General features: G+C 49.2%; 1 protein-coding gene across 1 annotated transcript in view; it reads left to right on the top strand.

The window, feature by feature from the left end:
• Positions 1 to 3,178: 3,178 nt before the first annotated feature.
• LOC138503895 (mucin-5B-like) overlaps positions 3,179 to 15,379 on the top strand; it is a 365,999-nt gene continuing 353,798 nt past the window's right edge. The window contains exon 1 of the mRNA XM_069623966.1: positions 3,179 to 3,292. The gene's annotated coding sequence lies outside the window, so the exon portion shown is untranslated. The remainder of the gene's footprint in view (positions 3,293 to 15,379) is intronic.

Genomic DNA, 15,379 nt, shown 5'->3' with positions numbered 1-15,379 from the left:
GTGCCCTAGTGCATCAGGTCCCTGATCTGCAGTGCCTGCTCTACCAGTGGAACAGAGAGGTTTTAGAGATCACAGGTGCCCCTCTGACAATTTCAGTGACATCAAGTATCTGCAGCACAGGGGCTGCATTAAAATGTGCACCACTGTGCCAAGACCCTATAAGAATGTCCTGTGGCAGATACATATTTAAATATAAGTCATGCTGAAGTTATGGTATGGTGGATGGTATTTCTCAGAATCATTACAGACACAGCAATTTGATATCACCAATGTGTCAGATTTGTGAACCCAGCTCAGCTGTTCAATTACTATGGGCCTCATTACAAGCCTGGCGGTAGCCGTGCCTGTATTGCAGGCACAACTACGGCCAAGCTTGCTACCAGCACCCAAGATTGGGTAATAACCGGCCCATTACGATTTGAATGGGCCGGTAATTGCCCATTCGCGGTTGGTGGTATTGCCGGGCTCCCGATCCCCATTCTGTCCCATAGGGCAGAATGGGGTTGGGGAGCATGGATGCGCCGGCACCGTTGATAACGGTGTCAGCGCAGTTACGAATTCTGCTTACGGGTGCCGCACAGCCCACCAGGTAAGACCTGGCGGGCTGTCAGCTACCCGTGAGCAGAACTCATAATTGAGCGGCATGTTATGAACGATGCCGGTGCCTTACCGGCCCTGTTCATACCATGGCCGCAACCCTTATAATGAGACCCTATGTGTATTTGCCCTGGGCAGGCTATACGTGCCACTGCGGGCAGGACTGCCACCTTGGGGATTGCCTCTCTTTGTTCCTTTGTGAGGCCAAGTAGCACTCTTCCCAGAGAGACAGCCACTGGACAGTAAGCTGTTGTTTGAACAAGAATAAAAAGATGCATACTTTCACAACAGGAATAGCCTCACACCAGAGTGCTGCATACCTAAAGGCCTATGATTTTATTGAGAAGGGAAGTGATTGGATTATCATAGACAGTAATAGCTCTTTGCATGTGGTGGAGAGTTCAACCTTGTTTCTCTTGGTCTCTGTCTTTCCTTTGTGTCCCCTAAACTTCCTCTAGCAACAACTATGTTGGGTCTGATATCAGTAGGCAAAGTCCATTTGTTCCAAGAATAAGGATTGAAACCCTAAAGCAGGCTGCCTTTAATCTGATCACCTATGGGATGTTGTCTGTCTGTAAAAGAAGGGGTCTGCCACTCTGTTGGGAAAGTTGATCCTTCCAAAGTATTCTGATATTGAGGTGAAGACTGGGTGTGCAAGGCAAAGGGAATCTATGTTCCATAACCATCCCAAGGGACCTCCCTTCTAGCTACAACAGTACCCAGGAACTGCCCATGATGAGGGATCCCTGCAGTTGTTTGCCATGCTCTGTTGTTTGGGAGCCTGAGAACAAGGACTATATTTATCCTTGAGTGTCTGGGTTGGGACTCACAGCATCCTGAGAGCCAAGACAGCCAGGAACCCTGTTTTCATTGCATTGAACAGGTCAAACTGGTTTGGAACCAGGTAAACCATATCTTAAACCACAAATCCCACAGTTGCTGCCTTTGGCAGTTAAACTAACTATTTGAACCAGCGTGCTAGCCTCTCGAACAAGATTGATGCTGGATCATGCCTCGCTGAGATCATCACCTTCTTGGTTCGAATCAGCTGCTATCCCAAGACCCTGCTAAACCACTGCAGTACAACATGCTGATTCGAACCAGCAGTTACACAAGCGGCTCAACCTGGCTCGACCTTGAACTGCCACTTTGTCGAACGACACACCGGAGCATCAGGATCACTGCTTCAAACCATTGACAACCCTTGAGCCACACTATGGGAGTGTCAATCAGCAACCCTACCTAGAGGTTACAACCACGACTCAAATTGGCTTGACCTGGATAGACCCTGGTGAGTGCTTCAACCTGCATCACTTTAACACTGCCTTCAAAACCACTCTGAGCACCTTGATTCGCCCCAGCTGAACCCCATCTCACCACTTGGATCGCCACAACTCGCTGCACCCCAACTTGCCATGAACTGCTTGCACAATTTCTTGAAGCCTGGTTCGATGCTGTTGAAGTGCCAAGAACTGCGAAAAGGTACTAATCATTTATAACTGTCCCAATGGTAAATGTTTGGGCCAAAAAGACAGGTTAGTTCACTTTGACCCGTTTTGAAATCAAGAACTTTTGAAAGACCATTGTGGTTTTTACTTGCCATTCACTTTTAATGAATTCCTCTGAGTACTTCATCTTCCTATCTTTACTTATTCTGTATCCTTTCCCCACAGGTGGATTTTGTATAGTATTTTCTATTTAGTTATTATTGCATATTGTGTGTTTGATTGAAGTTCATATATTTATAGGTCCTTGATCGGACATTCCATTATTTTGTACTGTGATCCTTGGCTGTTTGGGTTGATTTTTAAACACATTCACATCTCTCTTGAGAATATAGCCTCCCCTCGGCCCATGTGAATACAAAAGGCAAAGATGGTATTGTTCTTAACGGTGCCTGTTTTAGCATTACAATTGTGTTGGCTCTTGGTGTGTAGAAGTGTGATGGTTAAGTAGGCACTTTAGCCCTTGCTCATCCATAGACTCCTGCAGGGCAGAAATCAATTCGTCAAACTGGGGGGTGTATGGAGAAGCGGGCTTTCTAGAGTGACAGTGATTTTCTTTTTAGGAATGTCTCGTTAGTAAATACAGTTCCAGAAGGCTCCATGAAACAACTTCAAGATTATATGAGTAGCTTTGTATATTTTTATCTGCCAGTGCATCTGATTAATGTTGTCAATGGCCTGGAGACTGACTGTGTGTCAAGGTCTTCATCTCCTTCACATTGGTCCTAGTGTCTTAATGGCTTGCATAAAAACGGTGATAAAAGTGTCAGCTTTCAATGTGCAGTCAGTGAAATCACATTGCAAACATCGCTGAAAGGGCTTTCCCCAAATCCAGCAATGCACACAGACTTGATCCTGTTATTTTACATGGGGGGATTATATGAAACTTCACCCACACTAAATCGAATTTCTGTAAAATAAACAATGCTAGCATGACCAGTAGGAAGGTAGGGAAGGACAAGTGAAGGAAAAGTGTTCTCCGTGAATGACTGCAGGCTGCTACCCCTTTAAGCAGCTTACCCAGTGTGCAACGTGTGTTTTCAGCCTTTATATCCTCCTCGCACAGCAGAAGCGAAGCGAAGGAGAAGTGAAGGAAAAGTGTTCTCTGGTGTTCCACGGTGGCCCGCGGCTGTGTTCGTGTAATCACGCTGCTGAGCGAGCCCTGTCAGAGAAAACCTTGACGCTGAAAAGTAAGTGAGCTGGGCGGGGTCAGGGAGGCACGGCTGTTGCACGCAATTAGCTAAATAAACAAATACACTTAAAACTGGTGAAAGCCTGCGAGCACTGACTGCTCCCGGGACAGTAGCAGCTTCTTTTGCTCTTTCTTTTGTGTATAATCACAGCGTTCAATAAATAATACAGAACACGCCCCCGTTTAAACCCACACTTGGGTAATAGAGCAAGGAGCAGTGCACAAAGAGCAAGTACCGCAAGGACCGCAGAGACTGCTGGCTTCCTGTCCTTTGCTCTCCATTTTTCCTATAAACCAATAAGGCAAACTGGAAAGGGAACTGGAGAACGAGATGAAACAATCATGCTAAACGAAACACAGTTTGGCGATTTAGAGGATTGGGACCATGACATTAACTGTACTGCAGCCAGTTCTCATAAGGACAATAATGAACACAAAAAGGTGCTTTTAACAAAAGGATACCTACTGATTTTAACTGTGGAAATAACAAGCAAAACAGCATCCCACATAAACATCCTGCAGAAGGAGATTGTAACAACAGACCAAAAGAGAACAAATGCTGAAAATATCACGAAATTGAGCATTGATCTCACGGTGTTGCCCGACAAAATTTTGAATGACAATACAGGAGATACTATAAGAGGGCAGGGTGAGCTTAAATTGGTGGATGCTACATGCACTTCTGCCTCCTCTCCCCCAAAGAACTTAACCAGTGAAGTTACAAGCATCCCAATCAAGATACAACACACACTAAACAAATAAAGGTAATGAGAAACCAAAAAGTGATCCAGGGGGAAAGTACTAAAGGCGACTCTTACTGTGTCTATACATTTGGAACAAATGCTAAAAAAACATTGACTTACCAACATGCACAAATTAATCCAATAGGTCATGGCAACCTAGGGGAATAACGCCAGTGTTGCTCAAAGGGAATCAGCGGTTCCATTACATCAGAAAAGACGAGAGTCAAGTGTTGGAATGGGAATTCGCTAAGAGAGAACGGGATATCAAGAACATGACTACCTTGTCAAAAGACAGTGGCCTTTCAAGTCAGACTGAAGTAAGAAACAGAGAAGGATCTCTAGGAACTGATCAAAGTCAAGACATCTTACAGGAAGACCTTAACAAATGTATTGACTTGGAGAGAGGCTATCCTGACTCAAAAGGGGGGCTGTAATGGGAAAGCACACAGAGACAAAAGCACGCAACTGTGGGCTGATACCATTGCTGTCAGAAATAAACAGCCGGCTCAAACAACAAGTCTTATGGGGAACAAATGACATTTTAACGATTCTGTGGCATCAAAGTGGAAGACCTTCCCTAATAAGCACCAAAGGTCAAGTAAAGAGGAAGCAAGAACCCACTAAACTGATAAGGATATCTTAATGGATCTGATAGCTTCTCAGGTGGAACAAGGCAGGGACGGATCAAATTGTGCCAGCTCTATTGACCCACAACTAATAACAGCATTTTCCTTGATGATGGCTCCGTTCATGAAGCTAATCGAAAAATCTAATTGAACAAATTAACAGGCCGATTCATGGAATTAATGTGCGCCGAAAAAACGCGGCACGCGTGCGAAAACGTGCGATTCGCAGAGAAATAGCGATAATCGCAGTGCAAGTGCAATTATCGCACAGAAAACATCGCACATCAATTCATGGAAGTCCGTGCACGCGCGAAATGTGGGATGTGCGCTGAAAAAGTGCGCTGCGCACGCTGGCGCACGCCGGCGCACAGGTCATCGAACGCTGTGCGATAAGGCCACAGCGAATTCGCACATAGCGCGGCGCACATAACAAAAGCAGGCATAACAGGGGGCGTCACACGCAGAATGGGGAACAACTCGTGAAAATGTGGGCGTCACGGGGGAAGTACAGGCGGCAAGTGCGCAGAACGCCCACACGCTCGCCTACAACACGTATTCATGGAATCGAATAGGGAAAAACAGCGCACGGCCAAAGACGCGCACAGGCCCATACATGTCCGCCACACGAAAGCAGGCGGTAGCGTCCTTGCGCAGGAAAAAAATGTGCGCCAAAGTCCTACATGCGCGAGAAGGCCCACACGCGATCGGGCCTGGGGGAGCGTGTGCATGTATTTCAGGGGTGCGCGTGAAGTTCCACATGCGATTGGCCTGGGCGCGTGTATTTCAGGGGTGCGCGAGAAGTTTCTCACACGATTGGCCTGGGCACGTGTATTTCAGGGGCTCGCAGGTGTTTTCACACGCGATCGGGCCTGGGGGAGCGGGGTACGTGTATTCCAAGGGCTCGCGGGTGTTTCTACACGCGATCGGGCCTGGGGGAGCGGGGTACTAGTATTTCAGTGGCTCGCGGGTGTTTTCACACGCGATCGGGCCTGGGGGAGCGTGTGCGTGTATTTCAGAGGTACGCGAGAAGTTCCACACGCGATTGGGCTGCGTGCGGGCATTTCAGGGGTGCACGTGAAGTTTCACACGCGATTGGGCTGTGTGCGGGTATATCAGAGGTGCGCGCAAAGTTTCACACGCGATCTGGCCTGGGGGAGCGTCTGTGTGTATTTCAGGGGCACGTGAAGTTCCACACGCGATTGGCCTGGGCGCGTGTATTTCAGGGGTGCGTGAGAAGTTTCTCACACGCGATTGGCCTGGGCGTGTGTATTTCAGGGGCTCGCGGGTGTTTTCACACGCGATCGGGCCTGGGGGAGCGGGGTACGTGTATTCCAGGGGCTCGCAGGTGTTTCTACACGCGATCGGGCCTGGGGGAGCGGGGTATGTGTATTTCAGGGGCTGGCGGGTGTTTTCACACGCGATCGGGCCTGGGGGAGCATGTGCGTGTATTTCAGAGGTGCGCAAGAAGTTCCACACGCGATTGGGCTGCGTGCGGGCATTTCAGGGGTGCGCGGGAAGTTTCACATGCGATTGGGCTGCGTGCAGGTATTTCAGAGGTGCGCGCGAAGTTTCACACGCGATCTGGCCTGGGGGAGCGTGTGCGTGTGCGTGTATTTCAGGGGTGCGCGTGAAGTTCCACACGCGATTGGCCTGGGGGAGCGGGGTACGTGTATTCCAGGGGCTCGCAGGTGTTTTTACACACTATCGGGCCTGGGGAAGCGGGGTACGTGTATTTCAGGGGCTCGCAGGTGTTTTCACACGCGATCGGGCCGGGGGGAGCGTGTGCGTGTATTTTAGAGGTGCGCGAGAAGTTCCACACGCGATTGGGCTGCGTGCGGGCATTTCAGGGGTGCACGTGAAGTTTTTCACGCGATCGGGCCTGGGGAGGAGTGGGGTACCACTCACCGTCTGCCTTGCGTGTAGAAGAACGCGTAGCCAACACCGCTGAATTAATAGCGTGTGAACCCCAACGGATGGAAAACACACGCACCGCACGAAAAGCACGTACAGAGCAGTGTAAAGGCACGCAGGATCACCAAGCCCTGTAAGGGCCTTTGGTCCAATGAAATCGCGTACGCGTGCTGACGCCCCTTTCCTCGAATTTCACGCTGACGTGCAGGATTTTCATGTGCCAAATCACTCTGTATCAAGCTGGCCACGCGAAAACACACAGAAGACCACGCTCCTGCCGAGAAGGCCGAATTACTGCCCCTCAGTGCCCCAAGCAGCCTCCCACGTGCCATCTGCTGCTGCCTGCCTACCTGCCTGCTGCCACCCTGCCCTGCCATTTGGTGCCTGCACATCAGCCATCCGCAGGGGTCCAGTTGCTGTGTCCACCCCTGCTGGAACAGAAGACTCCCGACTCGGATAACATCGCTCCACAGCCCAGCCCCAAGACCCAGTTGCCCACCCACTCCTGCCCCTGGGGTTGCCATGTCGGGCACATCAACATCTGGCACCAGTGGCAACCCCCGGCCAGAGGGGCAGAGGGGCACCAGCTTCACTGCCACCGAAGTTGGTGTCCTGGTGGAGCAAGTCCTGGGGCAGTATGATGCCCTCTTCGGATCGTCCCGCGCCAACAAGGAAGGACGGGAGAGGATCTGGGCCGACTGTGTGGTTGCCATCAACGCGGAGGGGGTGGCAACCCGCACCATCCAGAAGGTCAAAAAGCGCTGGGAGGACTTGAGGTCCAGGACCCTCATGGAGGGGGGCCGGGGCCGCATGAGTTCCATCCAGATGAGGGTCCTGGAACACGTACACCCAGCGCTCCACGCCCAGGTCCTTGAGAGGGAGACCCGTCTGGAGTTGAGCGGTAAGTGGCCAAGCATTGCTGTGTGAGACAGGGCATGTTGCAGTGTGCTGGTTGTCTGATACTTGCCTGTATGTGTGACATAGGCCATGTACGCATGTATGTGTGCAGGGACATCATGGTAATGCATGTGCGACCAGTAATGTGTGAACTGCACGGTTGTTGCATGTGTTTAAATGCGACATGGGGAGCCCTATGCAGATTGTACACATGAGAGCATGGCAGTCTCTGTTCCTGGACATGGGTGGGGGTGAGGGATGGGTGCTGATGCCAGGTACATATATAGTATCCATGTCTGTGTGCCTGACCTGCGTGTCTGTGACTTGTGAATGCCATGGATGCATGACACATGTCTGTGACAATTTACAGATTCACTGATGCAGCCTAGTCATCCTTGTATCCACTGTGATTGGGGTGTACAGGGCCAGATGGATGTGACTGAGGTGAAGTGTGTGCATGTGATAGGCATGACCCATGATGCATGTGAGTTCCATTACATTGTATGTTTCGAGAGTCCATTGGACATGTATGGAAATGTCCATGGCATGCACCATGACTGTCACTGTGTGTGTTTTGCCTGGACTGACACATGTGTTGTGGAGGGGCATGATGGAAGTGTACTTTGACACTGGCACTCATCTGCTATTGCTTCCTGTCTAGGGGACCATTGTACAGTACCCTGATGCTTGTGTTCTATGTCTCCCTCTACGCAGCGGCTAGTGAATAAGAGGGCAGAGACGGTGCTGTGGAGCAAGGCGGCGGGGATGCCCCCACGGCTGCAGCAGAAGGGGTGGGTGAGCCCCCACAGGGGCCTGCTACGGCGGAAGACGGTGAGGAGCCATCCAGGTTGGTGGTTTCCACAGAGGAGGAGGAGGCCGCCACTGAGGCGCACATGTGGCCTGGTGGGGGCATCCCTGCTGGTGCAAGTGGTGCAGTCCAGGGGCAGGGGCAGGAGGCAGCACAGGTCACTGTGGAGGGGCCTGTGCATGTCGCTGTCCCTGACCCTGTGGGTGCACCACCATGCACCAGCAGGGATGCCCCGTCCCAGGCCCGTCCGCAGGAAGATGGGATGTCCATGTCATCTGACTCCTCTCCACCTGCGACGAGGGGACCCCTGGCCGTATGGAGAAGGTCCTAATTGGGGTCGCGATGCGCACGGCTGTGAATCGTGATGACATGCGTGCTTCCCAGGAGGAGCACGCACGTCATCACGAAGAGCACCGTGCCGACGTGGCCCAATTGGGATCGTCCATGTTCCGGGGTTTCCTGCATGTGTCGGCCAATCTGGCGGCCCTCTCCTCCTCTGTGGAGACTATACGCCAGTCGTTCTCCTTGTCGTCTTCCGGCCCAGATGCCACCAGGGCCCCCTGTGGACCTGCCCTGACCAATGCAGCCAGCTCGGTGGGGATCCCATCCCTGCCACAGTCGGGAGTCAGAGGTCCAGCAAGGGTGGAAGCCACATCAACTGTACCCCAGCAAGATGGAGGATGTGCCGGCATCATCAGGCAGGGCACGTGCACGACGGCGTCGGTAGATTCCATTAGCCTGGATGCCGTTGTGCTGGCAGAGGCAGTGGCGTTGGAGGCAGCAGCGGAGTCAACTTGGGAGGCATCATGGCTCGGGGCCATCAACATCGGAGGGGCAGGCATCGGCCGGAGGGCAGGAGGACCCAGGACGGGAAGTATCTTCCGTGTGGCAGCGGTTGGGCCAGCATATAGGTGCGGGGCGGCGGCCGGCGGAAGAGGCGCGGCTCACAATGGTCAGGGCGGAGAACTCCATGCGGAGGGTCCTGAGGCGGGCCGAGTGCCTCGAGGCAATCCGCAGGGGGTTGGAGGTGGAGACGCCGTCGTCCCTGCGGACCCTCGGGGCCATGGAACAGGACCGCCTCCGGGACATCGAACAGGAGTTCGATGATGCCCTGGCCCGGAACACCACGGAGTGAGTCGCTGGACTTGCCCGCCGCCTTTGATATAGTTATATAGTTAGTGTTCGGTTTCCTTTAATTTATTTTTTTATTTGGTTGCGATTGGACAATGCGCCACATTTTTGTATATTGTTCAGTTTTTTGTTAGTTGTCATAGTTAGGTTTCATTTGGTTGGGCTCATGGACCCGGGATTATCTTGTAAATAGTTCTTCAATGGATTCTTTTATTTTTTGGATTTTTTTCATCGCCATGGAGCAATGGTTTTTGTTTATCATTTACACTTGGATTACTTTTCTGACTGTGACATTGGACACCATTCATTTTGATTGTGCTGTGTGTTTTTGATTTTTTTCATGGACATTCATCTTCTTTTGGTTGTTTTGCTTTGTGGTTTTTCTCATTTCATTTCCATTCAAGTTGATTTTCAATACATTTTTATTTTCATCCTTCAATGTGTCATATCATCTCATTGCTTTCATGCATGTCATGTTGGGTGTTTTAACATTCACTTGCAGCCATTGTGTGTGACAGACATGTGTTCATTTGCATTATTTACATTGGGTGTGTAACATGTAATTGCCTTTGATATGTGGCTGGATGAGATAGTTGGTTGGGCCTTTTGGCAGGGGAGGATGGCCATTACGGACATGATTGGGTATTGTTGGGACCCAGGTGCAGGGGGGCATGGTTGGGACATGGGCGAGGGCCTGGTGGAGGGTGCCCCTGCACTGCTGGGGGGTGGGGGGCTGGGGAACATGAGTTGGACATGGGTGGAGGCCTGCTGGCAGGTGCCCCACAGTGCTGGGGGGTGGGGGGGTGGGGAACATGAGTTGGACATGGGTGGGGGCCTGCTGGCAGGTGCCCCGCAGTGCTGGGGGGTGGGGGGGTGGGAGACATGGGTGGGGGCCTGGTGGAGGGTGCCCCTGGTGGCTGGGGGTGCAGGGGGACATGCGTTGGTGGGCAATAGTGCAAGTTGACATGTGGGTTGGCTGGGGGGCATGGCCATGGTGGATGGGGTGCCTGCAGGACATGTGCAGGGTAGGCCCCTGTGGTGTGAGCCACCTGCAGGGGCCGTGGAGGGTGTAGAGGGAACACCTGGGAGGACCCACACGTGCAATTCACGTGTGGTGCTCCCCGCGCACCCCTGTAATACACCTGTGGTGCTCCACGCGCACCCCTGTAATACACGTACCCTGATAGAATCGCGTGTGAAACTTCGCGCACACCCCTGAAATACACGCACGCATCCCAATCGAGTGTGAAACTTCCCACGGACCCCTGAAATACCTGCACGCAGCCCAATCGCGTGTGAAACTTACAGCGCACCCCTGAAATACACGCATGCAGCCCAATCGCGTCTGAAACTTCCCGCGCACCCCTGAAATACCCGCACGCAGCCCAATTGCGTGTGAAACTTCCCGCGCACCCCTGAAATACACGCATGCAGCCCAATCGCGTGTGAAACTTCCCGCGCCCCCCTGAAATACACGCACGCAGCCCAATCGCGTGTGAAACTTCCCGCGCACTCCTGAAATACCCGCACGCAGCCCAATCGCGAGTGAAACTTCCCGCGCACCCCTGAAATACACGCACGCATCCCAATCGCGTGTGAAACTTCCCACGCACCCCTGAAATACACACGCCCAGGGCAATCGCGTGTGGGAGTTCCCGCGCACCCCTGGAATACACGCACCCAGGCCATTCGCGTGTAGAACTTCTCGCGCACCCCTGATATACACGCACACGCTCCCCCTGGCCCGATCGCATGTGAATCTTCTTGCGCATGTGTGTTCCCAACGCCCGTAATACACGTTCCCCGCTTTTGCCAGTCCGGTAAACTGGTACAGTGTTGGCACAGCCCTTTGCGATGGTTTTGTGATCTTGATGGCTTTTCCATGCGCGAGGGCGTTCTTGGGGGCGTAACTGGCGCTGCTGCAGGGTCGCTGCGCCACTCTGCGCCACGTCTGCTTTTGGAGGCGAGAATCCATGAATACGCTGTACGCGGGAATTGATTTTATCGCACGCGGCTGGTGCAGACATTCGCACGGGCACGCTGTGCGCCAGCCGCGTGCGACAATTTTGAGAGGAATTACATGAATCGGCCTGCTAAGATCAAACAACGGTGATTGCCATGTTGCACACTAAAATGATATATGTAGAGGGGTTTATCACCGCCCTCCAACACAACATGGACAAAAACAAAGTGCAAATTACTAATATCTTTAAAAGTATACTGGAGCCTATCATTCTGAACAAAGATAGAAGAAGATCAGACAGGTTCTTCCCTAACACACAATTTAAAAATGGTCAACTGTGGGAGACTGATGAAATTGCACGCAAAGATAATGAAGTTGACAGTGAGGAAATGATTAGATCCAACACTGTGCCAACACAGAATGAACCAATTGAAGAAATGGATAAAGACACTGCATTCGGAGGACAAGGTTATACAAACACCAGCTGTCATTCAATCCCCTCCCAAAACATTTCACATTTTTAGTAAACTGGGAGAGGGGCATAATGAACTAAAGAAAAACACAGATTCTCCTCAGACAAAAAGACTAGCATTAAGGAAAAAAATTCTATCAGCAAAAAATGCTTTGGAAAAGCAAAAACTGGCAAAGTCACAGCCAAAAAAAACAGGGGTACAATCTGCTCTGACTAAGAAGGCTTCAAAAACAAAATCATGCCCCACTAATTGAAATATAAACGGCCAGACGAACCAGTGGTCTTTGAAAGATCACCAAAAAAAGCACTGCAAATTCAACTATAGATAAAATGCATAATTCAGTAGACCGACACAGTACCCAAATTCAGGTGGAAGACCAAGACAAAACTCAAGAAAGTGAAATCGACGAGGCCTTATTAAACATCTCGACCTATTCTGACGAAGAAGAAGTGGTTAGTCCCAATTCGCCAGGGGAGAATACGGCAAGGGGAGAGTGGAATTAAAACCAACAAAACAAGGATGATGGCTCACTTATTGAACTAGAAGAAGAGCCTGAGCAATTCAATGAACAAGAGCTTAAAACGAAAAATTAATTGACAGTAAGATTTACAGACAAGGAGAGGTTTGTAGAAACAGAATAATCTATAAAAGAAAGGAAATTGAGAGTACAATCAATGGTGACAGTGGAATCCCTAGTACTGGGAAAGGAGAGAAATATACGAAACATGGGATCATAAAAGAAAAGGGTATTTAGAAAGGAGGGAAGTCGCTCCAAAGCCCAGACTGAGACAGGTAACAAAGGTGAATGATAATCTTGAAATCACAAGGAAGATTGACCCAAATGACATCACAGCCACCTTTACCTTCTCTCCAGAGAGGCTATTGAAAATCAACGACAACCTAATCCTAAATAGAGCCAATGTGGTGAGACTCATCAACACTGTGGCAGAAATTAGGAACATTCAATCAAGAGACCTGCACCTAATAGAATTTCCAGAGGAAAATCAGCTGTATAGAGTAACGATTCACTCCTCTGATCGAAGAACAAAAGACATTTTAAATAAAGAAGGTCATGGACTCCAAACCATGCGATTTTGGCTCAAAGAATTGGAAACCAAGGATCTCATAATGAAAAATGTACAAGCAGGGGACAACCATCACTCTAAAAAACAGGGGAAAGAGGAAGTAATTAAGATGCAAAAATACAAGAGGTAAAGAATATTTTCAAGAGGAAAGAACGGCTAGAGAAACAACAGGATGGAGAACTAGTCCCCTAAGACGTGGCTTTTAAGATGACTTAGAAGTAAGACAAACTTGCAACAAACAAACAGGAAACACTCAACATGTTACTCATAAGGAAGATTGGAGTTGGCTAGCAGCTACACTAGCTGCTAAATCATAACGACCACAGTGCACTGACGCCAACCTCTTTCAACATCTAGTTTTTGACTCATGGAACACTAGGGGCTTTGCGCATCTTTTGGGCAAGGGGACCTGGCATTTGAGAAATATGATGTGATGTGTCTCCAGGAGACTTGGATAAGTGTGGCACCGACCCTGGAGGGTTACGAAATCGTTTTAAACCCAGCTACGGAAGGGGAGATGGGTCGACTGATGGCAGGATTGATTACGGCCAAAAAGATAACTAGTGGATGGACAATGCACACTTTGAAGAACGCTTCACCTTTAATCCAGTTTGTGGTATTAGAAAAAGATCTTACTGCAGAATATAACTGGTATTTACTCATTTGCAACCTTTACTGGAACCCAGCATCCCCATTGGCAGCAAACTTATCTGATACCATCACTGATTATATCGATGAGACAAGAGTCACCTACACTAATATCGATATCGTGGTATGTGAGTACTTGAATATCGAATGCTTCAACTCCAGACAGTAGCTAATAACTGATTTACCAAAAAACATGAAACCAAAGATACTAAGAGGGCTCCACTGGAGAGAAGACTTAAAAAAAAGAAACATCCATCTAATGAATGGGCACATGAAGGGTGACATTCCACCGAATGCCACCTGGAAGAGAGGAAAGCAGTCCAAAATCCTCGACTATGCCTTTGCCACAGAGAACTTATTGGGGAAGCTAGGATACTTGGAGGTAGTAAACTATGCCAATAGCAACCATAATCTCTTAGAGATAACAGGTTGCCAAAGGAATGACGCCAGCATTACCAATACAGAAAATGTCTATAATTGAGGTTACATCTTGCTTCAATCGGTTAAGAATCACCTGTGCAGCAGTGAAGGAGTTGACTGACTCTTGGTGAAACTACAGACCTCTGGGAAAACAATATCACTTTTACAATACCCTTTGGCACTGAGGGTCTTCCAGGTAAAAAAAGGTACAGGATCTAAAAGAACTTACACAAGAAAGCACGCAGTTAACCAGGAAATTACAGGCAGAAAAAAAAGCTCTGAACAAACTGTCTCGCCACTGCAAGAAAGCGAGGAAATCAGAATTAGGAGAGGCTGTAAGAATCTAAAAACAGTCATTTAAAAACTGGCAAAAAAATCCATCAATATCAATATGGATGGGGAGAACCTTATAGCTACTAAAAATACGGCTGAGATCTGGAAGTTGATAAATGCTTCAACAGGTCCTCAAGATGCTCTCCTTGACAACTCAGTACCGTCAACCATATGCGAGAGACACTTTGCCAGCTTGTTCTCTAGTATGGTGTACACAGCTCCACAGGACCATAGTTTCACCAAATTCAGTTTGGTCCTTTAAATTCGATAAGGACGAAATTCTGTCCCTAATAAAAAATGCAAGTTCTTCCAGGGCGGCTGGCCCTAATGGCCTTACCAACGCCATACTAAAAAAAAAAACCCGGATCAATGGGCGGACATTATCTTGAATCTATTTGAGGAGATCAAAATAAAAAAAACAATACCAAAATCATGGTTGAAATTGATAGTGGTGCCAATCTACAAGAAGGGCGATAGGTCTGAGACTACCAACTACAGACCTATCACCCTCTTAGATGTAGTTGGCAAATTGTTCTCAGCAATACTTTTGAAACAACTTAACAAATGGTCTATGACAAACAATCATCATGACCGTTGGCAGTCGGGCTTCAAAAAAGGAACAGGAACATCACTGAATTTGTTCTTGATAAATTTGCTCAAATGCAGGGAAAAAGTCACTAAGCACAACAAAATGTACATCGCACCAATAGACTTAGCCCATGCATTTGACTCTGTAGACAGGAAGATACTTTGGAACAAACTGGAAACCTGGGGATGCCCGACTGACCTGAGAGAAGCCCTGGAGCTACTAAACTCGGAAACATCGATCAGGGTGCGGCTCGACAGGACAGGAACACTGTCAAATGAAATTTGGACATCTAAAGGGATAAAACAAGGTTGTAGATTGGCACCAGCCATATTCAACCTATACATTTCTGAAGTAGAGGAGGCCTTTGAAAAAGTAAGATGTTTCCAACTGAGCATCGCACAAACAACAGTGGGAAGACTCCTTTACGTAGATGACCTCCTTTTACTTGATCAAACAGA

This window comes from Ambystoma mexicanum, chromosome 11 (assembly GCF_040938575.1).
Source record: "Ambystoma mexicanum isolate Mex_15411 chromosome 11, UKY_AmexF1_1, whole genome shotgun sequence".
Taxonomy (NCBI): Eukaryota; Metazoa; Chordata; class Amphibia; order Caudata; family Ambystomatidae; genus Ambystoma; species Ambystoma mexicanum.
Note: the sequence above shows the minus strand (reverse complement) of the source record. Positions and strands in the feature narration are given on the sequence as shown.